The sequence below is a fragment of the Copadichromis virginalis genome, linkage group LG3 (assembly GCF_057382275.1).
Source record: "Copadichromis virginalis isolate Kocher_CV1m ecotype Utaka linkage group LG3, C_Virginalis_male_GT1.1, whole genome shotgun sequence".
Classification (NCBI taxonomy): Eukaryota; Metazoa; Chordata; class Actinopteri; order Cichliformes; family Cichlidae; genus Copadichromis; species Copadichromis virginalis.
In genome coordinates this window covers 3,956,527-3,969,267 of record NC_140620.1, presented here as the reverse complement: position 1 = coordinate 3,969,267, position 12,741 = coordinate 3,956,527, and the positions used below count along the sequence as shown (strand labels likewise).

The 12,741-nt window shown below is 43.7% G+C and overlaps 2 protein-coding genes across 2 annotated transcripts in view; both read right to left on the bottom strand.

Moving 5' to 3' along the window:
* Window positions 1–12,741, bottom strand: part of LOC146712345 (protein NLRC3-like) — a 113,450-nt gene that overhangs the window by 29,834 nt on the left and 70,875 nt on the right. The gene's annotated exons all lie outside the window — the stretch shown is intronic.
* LOC146712348 (NACHT, LRR and PYD domains-containing protein 3-like) overlaps window positions 11,178–12,741 on the bottom strand; it is a 26,949-nt gene continuing 25,385 nt past the window's right edge. The window contains exon 12 of the mRNA XM_085442093.1: window positions 11,178–12,741. This exon is cut by the window's right edge and continues 690 nt beyond it. The gene's annotated coding sequence lies outside the window, so the exon portion shown is untranslated.

The following is a 12,741-nucleotide window of genomic DNA, read 5'->3' as shown; positions in this document are numbered from 1 at the left end:
CGGCGGTACTTGCAGAAAATAGCGTGCAGTGGAAATGTGGACCCGTATGAAATACGGCCGTGGAGTAGAAACCCTGAAGACGTAGCCTGATATATTTTCGTACCTTATCTGTGGAGTCAGCGCGTACAAGTCGTCATTCAAACAAAGGTAAGTCAGCTCGAGTACTGCGTGTGAAATGCGTTTGATTTCCCTGCAAACATTCACATTAGTGCAGCATAAATTCATTCATGAGGGGAAATTACAGTGAGAACATGTGGAGGCTGTTAGAGGGAGAAGATAGTGAGTTCAGTGCAGGGCTGTGCAGAGAGGTTTAAAGGGGCGGGTGCTCAAAGTTAAAAAGGGGCACATTGAACCAGGCTGAATAACAACAACACACATTCATCAAGAATCTAATATGGGAAGGGCAGGGCTGTGTTGGTCTGAGACTGTAGACATTAAAAAGTCCACAGGAGAGATGGTAGCTGATTAAACAAGTGTCATGAGATAATAACAAAATGCAAAGATTGGTGACAGCGCTTGGAACCATAAGGCAACAAAAAACGATGTATGTTAAAAAAAAAAAAAAAAAAAAAAAATATATATATATATATATATATATATATATATATACACACACAGTGGGGCAAAAAAGTATTTAGTCAGCCACCGATTGTGCAAGTTCCCCCACTTAAAATGATGACAGAGGTCAGTAATTTGCACCAGAGGTACACTTCAACTGTGAGAGACAGAATGTGAAAAAAAAACCATGAATTCACATGGTAGGATTTGTAAAGAATTTATCCGTAAATCAGGGTGGAAAATAAGTATTTGGTCACCTCAAACATGGAAAATCTCTGGCTCTCACAGACCTGTAACGTCTTCTGTAAGAAGCTTTTCTGTCCCCCACTCGTTACCTGTATGAATGGCACCTGTTTGAACTCATCATCTGTATAAAAGACACCTGTCCACAGCCTCAAACAGTCAGACTCCAAACTCCGCCATGGCCAAGACCAAAGAGCTCTCGAAGGACACCAGGAAAAGTATTGTAGACCTGCACCAGACTGGGAAGAGTGAATCTACAATAGGCAAGCAGCTTGGTGTGAAAAAATCAACTGTGGGAGCAATCATCAGAAAATGGAAGACATACAAGACCACTGATAATCTCCCTCGATCTGGGGCTCCACGCAAGATCTCATCCCGTGGGGTCAAAATGATCATGAGAACGGTGAGCAAAGATCCCAGAACCACACGGGGGGACCTGGTGAATGACCTGCAGAGAGCTGGGACCAAAGTAACAAAGGTCACCATCAGTAACACACTACAACGGCAGGGAATCAAATCCCGCAGTGCCAGACGTGTTCCGCTGCTGAAGCCAGTGCATGTCCAGGCCCGTCTGAAGTTTGCCAGAGAGCACATGGATGATACAGCAGAGGATTGGGAGAATGTCATGTGGTCAGATGAAACCAAAGTAGAACTTTTTGGTATAAACTCAACTCGTCGTGTTTGGAGGAAGAAGAATACTGAGTTGCAGCCCAAGAACACCATACCTACTGTGAAGCATGGGGGTGGAAACATCATGCTATGGGGCTGTTTTTCTGCCAAGGGGACAGGACGACTGATCCGTGTTAAGGACAGAATGAATGGGGCCATGTATGGTGAGATTTTGAGCCAAAACCTCCTTCCATCAGTGAGAACTTTGAAGATGAAACGAGGCTGGGTCTTCCAACATGACAATGATCCAAAACACACCGCCCGGGCAACAAAGGAGTGGCTCCGTAAGAAGCATTTGAAAGTCCTGGAGTGGCCTAGCCAGTCTCCAGACCTCAACCCCATAGAAAATCTGTGGCGGGAGTTGAAAGTCCGTGTTGCTCGGCGACAGCCCCAAAACATCACTGCTCTCGAGAAGATCTGCATGGAGGAATGGGCCAAAATACCAGCTACTGTGTGTGCAAACCTGGTAAAGACCTATAGTAAACGTTTGACCTCTGTTATTGCCAACAAAGGTTATGTTACAAAGTATTGAGCTGTATTTTTGTTATTGACCAAATACTTATTTTCCACCCTGATTTACCAATAAATTCTTTACAAATCCTACCATGTGGATTCATGGATTTTTTTTTTTTCACATTCTGTCTCTCACAGTTGACGTGTACCTCTGGTGCAAATTACTGACCTCTGTGCAAGTTCCCCCACCTAAAATGATGACAATCGGTGGCTGACTAAATACTTTTTTGCCCCACTGTATATATCAGCAATCAATCAGAAAATCATTGGTTCATATTACAATTAAATATGAACAGGCTCCTTAGATGTAAGCAGTTCAGATCTGATGTCATTTACATTCTTCACACAGCACATTCGTCCAGGCTGACAGGTAAACATAGAACTAATCTCAGGTAACATGACTCATAGTAGAGATCCAGTAAGAAAGATTGCAGGCTCTAATATTATTACCACACAATCCAAGGACACAACAGCTCAGATTTGTAGAACTATTTAAACAAATGTCTTCTGAATATTCAATTCAGGTTCACAGTGGGGGGGGTTCGTGGAATATTTAGAATAAAGTCTGCAACACAGAAAGAGCTGTGATCAAGCTATTTATTACTGCGCCAACACACATCAAACATCACAGTTCAGTCATGTCAGCGCTGCCACAGAGGTCGTGCTCCTCCTCCTTTACGCCTTCCAAGGAAGAGGGAGGAAGTTACAAACTGATCCTACCACACTTCACGTGTCTCGCTATGAAACCTAACGCATCAATGGTTGTGCTGTTTTGTGCCCTTGGCCTTATCAGCACCTGTAAAGGGAGTTGTTTTCTCAAACTGCTGAAGTAAGTTCATCTAGTTTTAGCAACTTTCACTGAACAGTAACAGTGTCACAACTAAGCATATGCATAAGCACTTAAACACTTTAAATGAGAATAACAGAACATTTCTATTACAGAGGCTGGAACCTGTCCCAGTAGTAGGTAGAGCACACCTGGACAGGTCACCAGTCTGTCAGAGGACTAACACAGAGACAGACATCAGAGTAACAAATCTATTTAAAATTAATGTAAGTTTGCTGCAGCTGTATGTATGAACATGTGTTTCTGTGCTCACAGTCCACCTCTCAGGAACCTGCAGTTCACTTTTAGTCTACTTTAAACAGACCTCACAAAAGGCTGATGTGGCTGGATCAGTAGTCTGATTTGAGTACGATACCTTTGGCCAGGGATTCATCTGGTGCATCGCTTCACTGCAGTCTTACGTATTTTCCCCACACCTGAATAAAAAAATACTGATATATACAAATAACAGCTTCAGCTGATGCAGCCTGACTCAATCCTAGATGTTCAGCACACAGAGACACAGAGGTGCCGTTTAAAGTTTAGTGTTAACCTGAGTCACTGATCATTTGCAGTATTACAGAGTCTGGCAGTCTTTGCATGATGTCCACGTCACTGTAAGTTTCTAACTGACTTCACTGCAATTTCAATTTCAATTTCTGCTGTTCGAAAAACGCTGTCCATCTAATCTGACTGAGCTGGAGCTGTTTTGCAAAGAAGAATGGGCAAAGATTTCAGTCTGTAGATGTGCAAAGCTGGCAGAGACAGACCCTAAAAGACTGGCAGCTGGAACTGCAGCAAAAGGTGGTTCTACAAAGTGTTGACTCAGGGGGTGAATAATTACGCACACCCCACTTTGCAGTTATTTATTTGTAAAAAATGTTTGGAATCATGTCTGATTTTGGTTCCACTTCTCACGTGTGCACCACTTTGTGTTGGTCTTTCACCTGGAAGTCCAATAACATTGATTCATGTTTGTGGCTGTAATGTGACAAAATGTGGGAAAGTTCAAGGGGGCCGAATACTTTTGAAAGCCACTGTATATGTAGACACAGGACTACAAGTAGAAGATCAGACATGAAAGTGGAGATAACACAGAAGACCTGCAGCAAAGGTCAGAGGTCAGACTGGGCCCTGGATTCAACAATGAGCCAATGATCATCAAGCAGTGACTAAAGCAGAGCCCTGACGTTCTGACATTCATCACACAGTCAGAACAAATGTCTGCTGATGACTTCATCTCATGAAACGACTGATAGATGTCAGTTCATTGATCAGCTGAGCTGCTGATCTTCATCGTCACAGAAACATTCAGCTTGTTTCAGTCAGTAAATAACTCCCACTACTCCCAGTTTGAACTGTTCCCACTCAAAATGCTGTGAGAACAATGATCATTGTAGAACTTCACAAACATCACGTGTTGTTTTCCACATGTAAGATCAGCAAACACACAGAAACTTCCTGTTGCCACACACGGCCTCTAAAATCTCTTCCACGCTTTCTGTCTGAAGTCCACTCTCTGTGTCGGATCCACAGGAAACAACAAGATCTTATTAACATGGTTTTCAATGTGTCTCCTTCCAAAAAGTCCAACCAATGAACAAATGTGTGTATTTGTGGAGGCCGAACAAAAGCATGACACATTTCTCTGTTTCTATAAACTGGAGTCAAACACAAACATGAAGAGTTTCACTGACAGACTCCAAAATGCCCCCACAGTGGATCAAAGGGAAATCCTACAGTGTGGCCAGAGACTCTTAATGGCTCCAACATCAACACATCCACAATGTTGGATCCAGTTGTGCCTCACAGAGTTACTAAGACACACCCTCTGCCAGCATCACAACAGCTCCACCTGCTTCACCTGCCTCCTCAGCATCTGTACACCTGAAGAGAAAAGAAAGGCTCCAACAGCTCAAATCTACAAAGGATTCATGAAGTTTCATCCAACAATAACATGTTTGCCTTCCACAGTGTGCTGTTAGACACCACTGTACCTCTGCCATTTCAAAAAGAGCAGCTTGGGAACATTTTGGCTCCAAACACTTTGTGTTTAAGTTCTTTGTTTTCTTTGTGAAGCCGACAACATCTGGAGCTTTGTGACTCATAGAAACATCATTTTGTTCTTTAGATGACAGCAGATTGGGACTGAATAATCAATCACTATCAAACCAATAAAGACAAACATGCTGATTTTACAGGAACTTTGTTGGAGAAGCTGCAAAGACATGAAACTGGTGGAGATCCCAAACCAGTTGATAGTGCTGGTTATTCCAAATAAAGCTGTTTCCCTTTGAGATGAAATGACTTTCTGTCCTGATATATAATAAAGATGTTGTTGTTTTTGAGCCCCTGTATTAAAAGTAGCTTAAAGTCAGCTTGAGTTTGATGTCTTTATGTCAAAGCTGCTCATGATGTTGAGCTGCTGATGGAATAAAAACAATATAAAAGCATGTAGTCCAGACTTAAATGTAGCCTGTTGTTAGCTGAGGTCCACACACAGTGTTTGACAGTGTAAAGTGTGTGAAAGGGCTGCTGGTGGAGCTCACTAGGATGAGCAGGTGACCACGAGGTGGAGAGCAGCTGGCCTGGCTTTGACCCGGGCCACGCCCCCTTTCTCTCTGCTTTGCTGTCACTTATCTTCACTGCTCTGTCCAATAAAGCTGAAAAAGGCCCCGAATCAAAGAAATCTGCTGCAGCCTCTGAAATGTCTTCTGTTTCCTTCCCGACGGCTTTTTCACCGTCAGCCCATCAGACAGTCCAGCAGCATTTATGATGATGTCATGATGTTGAAGAGGCTGCTACGGTGGCCTCCCATGACCCCCAGCCTCATCACAGCTGAGATGCAGACATTTGAAAACATTCAGCAGACAACTGAATAACAGTCCAACACAACAGTCTGTGTGCAGACACACACTGACCTTTCATATAGTCAAACACAGCTGGTTGAGTCATTTCTCTGTGAGTCTAAAGTGAATCTAGTATTTGAAAGTCCACTTCCTGTATTTGTTGTTGAAGACTTCTTCAGCTTCTTCTCAAGGACATCAGCTGCTTGTTTGGCAGCAGAGGCAGTTAAGAAGCTTCCTGAAAAACACTGAACAGTGAGTTCACTGTGGCATATGACAGATTCAGCTTTCTGTGTGCAAATGTGTCTGTGTCGACCTTTCAAATGCTGTTGAATCCAAAACATCAGCGGCTCCTCGGCTGCTCACTTCATGCACTTCTGTCTGTGTGACAGTCCAATGACATCACAGCTGTTTCCAGCCCCAGTGTCTCAGGACTGGACACCTTTAAACATGTCGAGGATCAAACAGCGTCCAGCTAAACACACATGAAACTATCAGAGCTGACAATCATTCCAATAACATCTAATGGTTCATGTATGTAGACACAGGACTACAAGGAAATGGCTCTCAGCATCTGGCTGTGGGAACACATGAGTCCCTGTTTGTGTTCAGATTGTGTGCATGTTTTAGACGTGTGTCACATGTAGAAACACAACAATCCCACAATGACACACAGATGTGTTTGACACAGCTGTGCAGCTGTAAGTTGTTTCTAATGATTCATTGAAGCTCTTCTAACATTCTGGAGACGATCAGTACATGAATCTGTTCAACACGACAACAATTTGACTTCAGTGTGAACGTTTGCATTAAATAACCTTCTTCATCCAGCTGACAGCATCTTCATCCTATGATGTGAACAGTTCCTCCTGTTGATGACAAACCTCTGACAGGATCTGCTTGAGGAGCTTTTTCATGTGCAGCTCTCTGAGCTCAGGGCTGAGCTGCTGTTTCATCTTTAAGAGCTGCTGCCTCCTCGCCGGACTTGTTCTCCTCTTCTTCTCCTAATGACACCATTTCTGCTTCATATTAAATTCAATAAAGATGCTGACATGTATCTGTAGCAACAACATCATTGAATCTAGAACAACTGGAGCCAAACCAGTGGCTCTGCTGGGATCACTGGTGAGCCAACACTTCCTTGTTGATGCAGATTTCAGGGCTTCCTTTTGCTCCTCCGTTATAACTGTTCTCTCTTCTCAACACATGATGACACAAAGGAATCAGCAGTGACAAAGATGATGCTGAAGAGAAGCACACACTTCACACATATAACAGACCAGTGCAGTTACACACACCTCTGCTCGACATCAGGCCTCAAACAAAGACACAAAACACTAACTTGACTCTAAACAGAAGAAACGAGCAGCTGTTTCTGTTCTGTGCTTATTTATATTTGACACACATGCTTCTCTTTGTGCAAACACACATCGCACTATAAGGGTAACCTCGCACACAATGATTGGACAGCACAGTGATGATGCTGGGAGATCCTATACGCAGCAACACAGAAACACTGAGAACTTTAAACAATGATGGAAAGTGTTATAAATGACTTGTTGGCCTCTGATCTGTCACAAACAGCTGAAACGTGTCTCTCATGAGTCACATGAAGGTTTTTGACAGAAAGGACAAAAAGTAGCTGCAGTCAGTTTGTGTCATTTTTATATTTATTCATCTGGGAGAAAAATCTGAGGGACATTAAAATGTGTTTTCAACAGAGACAAGAACATGAATATAACAGAACAGGTAAATGAACATGTTTCAAGTAAACAGCTGGACTGATCAGGTCCAAACACAGAGTGATAAACTTGTCAAACAGCTGTCATATCTTTATATAGAAGCTCTTTATAAATGCTGCTCACTGCAGTCTGTTTACTAATAATGTCAAAGTGTTAGAAACACAGAAACATCAGAATGGTCTTTGTTCACAGAAACCTGTCTGGGATCCTTTGTTGTTCTTTTGATGCAGAGTTACATTATAAATATAAAGAGTTATTTCAGAGTCTCATCAGTTTTCCTGCATGTCTTTATTTAACACATCAGCAGGGCTGAAGCTCTCATGTTAAACACACACTGATCTATGGACACGTTCATGTGTTTCTAACAGAACCAGGCTGTTATCAGCCTGCACTAACATTATGTCACACACACTGAATGTAACAGTGACAGTTTACATCATCACACAATCAGCTGTGATTGTTTCACTGTCATCAAACGAGTCAACAGGAAGTAGAATCAATAGAAACCAATCATTTACTGACAGCATGTCTGATGGAAATAAGTGCAGATTATGTATGAAGTCTAACTGCACACAGTAACTGTGTTACAATAAGGACTTAACAGCGCCCTCTGCTGGAGTGTTTCAGTACTGCGTTAACTAGAATACACCACCTCCTCCTCACACCACCTGCTACAGCTCTACTCTTCTATGACTACAGTCATCCACAGCACTGATGTGAGGTCACATGGTTCATATGTAAGGAGCACAGCTGACCTCAGGTCAGTTTAATGACTGTGAGCAGCAGCTGTGTTATTGTCACTGTGACAGGGAGACACTCTCAGACACAGCGCTCATGTCAGCTTGTTCTCATGCAGGAGGATCAGGAGCTCCATGTTTGTCTTTCTGTTTGAATCATGATGTGTTTGTGCCATCAGAGTCTGTCATGAGTACTCAGGGTTTCACAGCAGCTCTTCTGGATGCTGACGAGGACTCCAACCTCATGTTTCACCTCTCTGAGCTTCTGATGTCTGTGAACACTCGTGTTTCTTCTCTGGGCTCATCTGGACAAAAACACCTTTCTGTGTTTGGCTGCAGCCTCATTCTGACTGACAGGAAGTGTGTTATCCATGAGCTGCACTTCTGTGAGGAAGTTTCCTGCTGTGTTTCCTGTCTGTGGACAAACACGAGTGTTCCAGCTGAGGACTTGGTTCCTTCCACCTGTCCATACAGGACATCACGCTGTCTGCAGCTCTGTAAATGCAGCTCCAGGTCCTTCCACGTGCTGCTCTGTATTTGTGCAGTTTGTAGTGTGTCCTGGGAAACGTAGCACACATGGTGTTCTTCTGCTGTTTCCTCCTTTCACTGAGTGTGAAACACTGACGCTGTGCTGTTGTTCACAGAGGGGAGCTGATTCTAGCTGCAGCTGGACTCTGTCATCTAACTGAATGTGTTGGTGCTGATCACGGGGCTCTGAGGGGGGAGCAGCAGGAGGACTCTGGATGCTGACGTCAGTGTATCTGTGGAAGCTCCCACAGCGTGTCTGTCATTCAATATTGTGCTGTATATTGTATCTATGCAAAGATGAACAGACTGTGTGTTCACTGGTCTCTGTGCTGCAGCTCTGATGTCATCATCACTCCCTCCTCCACCCTCAGCAGTCCCAGCATGCTGCTGTGGTGCACCCCACCCTCACTCTACACCTGAGCCACAGACCACACCCTCCACCTCAATATACACCACAGTTGTCTCTGCTGTGGAAATGAGATCAGGAGGAAATCATCATTATTATTATTTAATAAACGCTCACATTAATGTGGGCTTATTTGTTTCATATTAGAAACATTAGTTGAGTGTTTTTAGTATAAAATGGTCAAAGTCCCTCTTTTTGCTCCTCCCCTCACCTGTGGATGGGCGGTGCTGTTACCGTGGTGACAGCTTGGATGTGTTTCAGTCCTGCCTGGTTATCACTGCAGGAATCTTTCACATTTATTACAGGTAATAACTCTGATTTTTCTGTGTATTATGAACCAAATGTATCCTGATACACACAGAGATGGATGAGCAGAGGTCACATGATGAAAGAACAAACATGGAGTCTTTGATTTATTTAGATATTTATTGATGAATGCAAACAAACCTGACTCTGAACCATCGTCCAGCAGAACAAACCTGATCACATGACCTGCTGACCCAAACAGTGCAAAGCTCCATGGCAACAACAACAAACAGCCTCACATATGTTAACAGAGGCTGTTAGAAGCACAGAGTCTTTACAGTCTTTCTCCTGTTTGGACACAGATCTCTGCACATCTTCATCACAGTTACTCACAGACGTGCAGAGTGTGTGGATATCAAAGCTAAGTTTCCACCATGTTTGTAGTCTGTACTGGGACTCATGGAGCATCTCTCTATGAGCACTCAGTGCGTCCCAGTTTAACCAGCAGCCTTCACACCACACATCACACAGACATGGAAACTTCAAACCTCAGACTGAAGTCACCATCAGAAATAAACAGATTGTGATGAAGATGAAGAACTGGACCAGTTTGCTGTGGTTTCTTCTGTTCCTGTCAGAAATAAGAGTCTGGCAGCACTTTGCTCTCCTTCCACATGTTTAAGGAGGAAGTGAAGAAGAGCGAGTGAGTCGTCTTCCTCTGTGGGCCCAACATCAGGCAGCAGCCACGTATTTTTAAAAACCCAGCACACTGCTTCAGAAACACTGAGTCCAGGTGACCAGAGTCATGTGATCAGTGAGGTCTTCACTCAGGACGTCACTGCTTCAGGACCTGATTCAGAGGTTTATGAGGACGTGGATCATTGGTGCTGATGTTGTGTGAGAGCTGGTGAACCATGGGGAACATAAATAACAACCAGGCCATCAGCAGTTCTACCCCCAGCTCTAACACCTACATAATACACTATACATATAGTTATATAGGTTATAGTATGTTATATATAAACGTAGCTGAAGCAGTTTCATTTGTAGCTTCACGCTGCACTTCACATGTTTGTCCACCAGATGGCAGCACAGAGGCCTGTGTTGGAAAGCTTTGAGTAATGAAGCGTTTTCAATCCAAGCTTCAGAAAGCTTCATGTGGTCATCAAGGAAGCAACCAGGAAATATCTGCTGTGTGTAAAAACAGCAACACAAGAATCCAGGATGAAGACAAGAAACTCAAAGCTCACAAAACAGGTGGAGCTAATTTTGTGACGTGTTTCTGTAAAAACACCACAGAAGTGAATCATCAAAGTTTCCATGTGAGCTGATGATGCTGCTGCAGAGTTTCTGTGAACCTCCTGTGACCCCGCCTCCTCATACAGAGACATCTGATTGCTCTTCAAACTGCATCACGTGGACACATGTGATTGTGTGTTGTAGTATTGATCCCAATGCTGGTATCAGTCCTGGATCAATAACACTGGATGGATGCGTTCAGCATGGAGCCCTGAGCTGTGTTACAGACAAACATGGAAACTGACAGGTCTGTGTCATTCACAGTCTGTAACACTTCTAAACAACAGAGGCTGACCCAAGTGCCTCAGAGCCAGGCACGCTCACATCACAGCTCTCTAAATAAGCCAGTTTCAAAATAAGAGCTGAAAGCTGTGTTTGCTTGTGTTAGCTTATTATTGTGGAGACTAACATTCAGTGATCATGTGTTCAGACTCATAATGATTACTCTCAGAAATCCTGATCTTTGTATTTACTGTGTGTTGGATCAATAACTGAGATTCATGGTATCACACAGCTGTGCTGCTGCTGATGTCAGCACATCTGGAACAATACGAGGCATCTGCTACCAGACTGAGCAGGACGTGAGACCTGTGGACTGTTTAAAGCTGTCCCTCCACAGCTCACTCAGACCTGATCCACACCTCAGTGATATTCTCTGACTTCCTCAGTAGAGACAGAAACCATTCAGATCTGGGACCATCAGCTGACTGATGATGTCACACAGACTGTGTTTTTCAGGAACAGTGATTCTGATGTGAGCCTGCTAGCTGACAGCAGACCTGATGAAAGCACATGTTCACATCTGTGAGGACAGACTGGACTCTTTGACTGCACCTTGGTTCTCCTCAGAGGTCTGTACAGGAGCATGTCCACCCCCACTGAAGATCTCAGTCACTGTGAAACATAGAAAGCTGCTTGTGTGGCCTCTGCCTCACATGTAGATACAGCTACAGGTTTCTCTGTCAGTCAGACTGAAACAGTGTCCTGATGCTGCATCATTCAGCTCTGTGCCCCAGTCAGCATCACTGGGAGCTACCAGTGTTTCTGCCCTTTTCCTGTAACACTACACTCAGCACAGGCTCAGCTGGTATCCAGTGTTGGACTTTGGCTTCAGCTGCTGTGATAGATCCTCTAACATAGATCAGCTCTGCTACATGTTGTTAGATAAGTGCAGCTGCTGTCATGTCCTGATGTTTCTCTGGCTCAGCAGCTTCTCCATCAGAGGTTCACATGGAGCTGATCCAGTATCTCCAGTAACTGTGTTCTGTGCCTCACTGGTTCATCCTTCTGTCTGTGTGACGTCAGTCAGATGTTGAAGTTAAACTCTGTAATCTTCACTGTGTCACAGAGTTCAGTGAGTCCCGTTATTCACAGTATCAATCAGATCATCAGAGAACAGCTGATCAGCAATCAGTGGTGCCAACAGCGCCTCCTGTGGTGAGAGGATGCAATAATGCAATGTAGCATTTTTCCACTCAACACTTGCAGTCATGGAAACTGTCTGTTGGATCTGTGTGACGTTGCTTTCTTGGTTAGAGTTCCTCACAAATGTCCAGATGATTCTTCTAATGAGGCGTCGACCATGTTTGCAGCTCTTTGGAAGAAAACGTCGCCCTTTGCCATCCTTACTTTTCTTTGACTTCTTCAAATGCAGCTGAACTCCAGCTGGTATTTTCTTGGACTTTGCAGCTGTTTCTGGTCATCAGTTCATTCCTGCAAACCTCTGAAGCTGAACAACAATGATGCTGCATTGCTGGCTGATCCCAAAAGGTTGATTCTGTTCATCTGGACCTTTTCAGAAACGTTTGCTCACTGATCAGGTGACTTCTTCAGTCTCAGCTGACTGCAGCTTTACAAGCTTACAAACAGCACATTTGCACAATGACTGAAAGCAGCAGCACCTGATATATATGATACTAATATAATACATATACATATATAATCCATACTAATGATGAAGGAACTGAGCTCACAGTCCATTGTTCATTCAGTGAACTACTCAGTTTATTTTGGGCCTCAGAAATGCTCACTCTGTTTGTACATCACTGTCAGCAATAGACTCATTCTGCTGTGTGGACAGGAACACATGTGACATCACTTCCTGTTTGTTTGTGACTGAAGAAGTTTA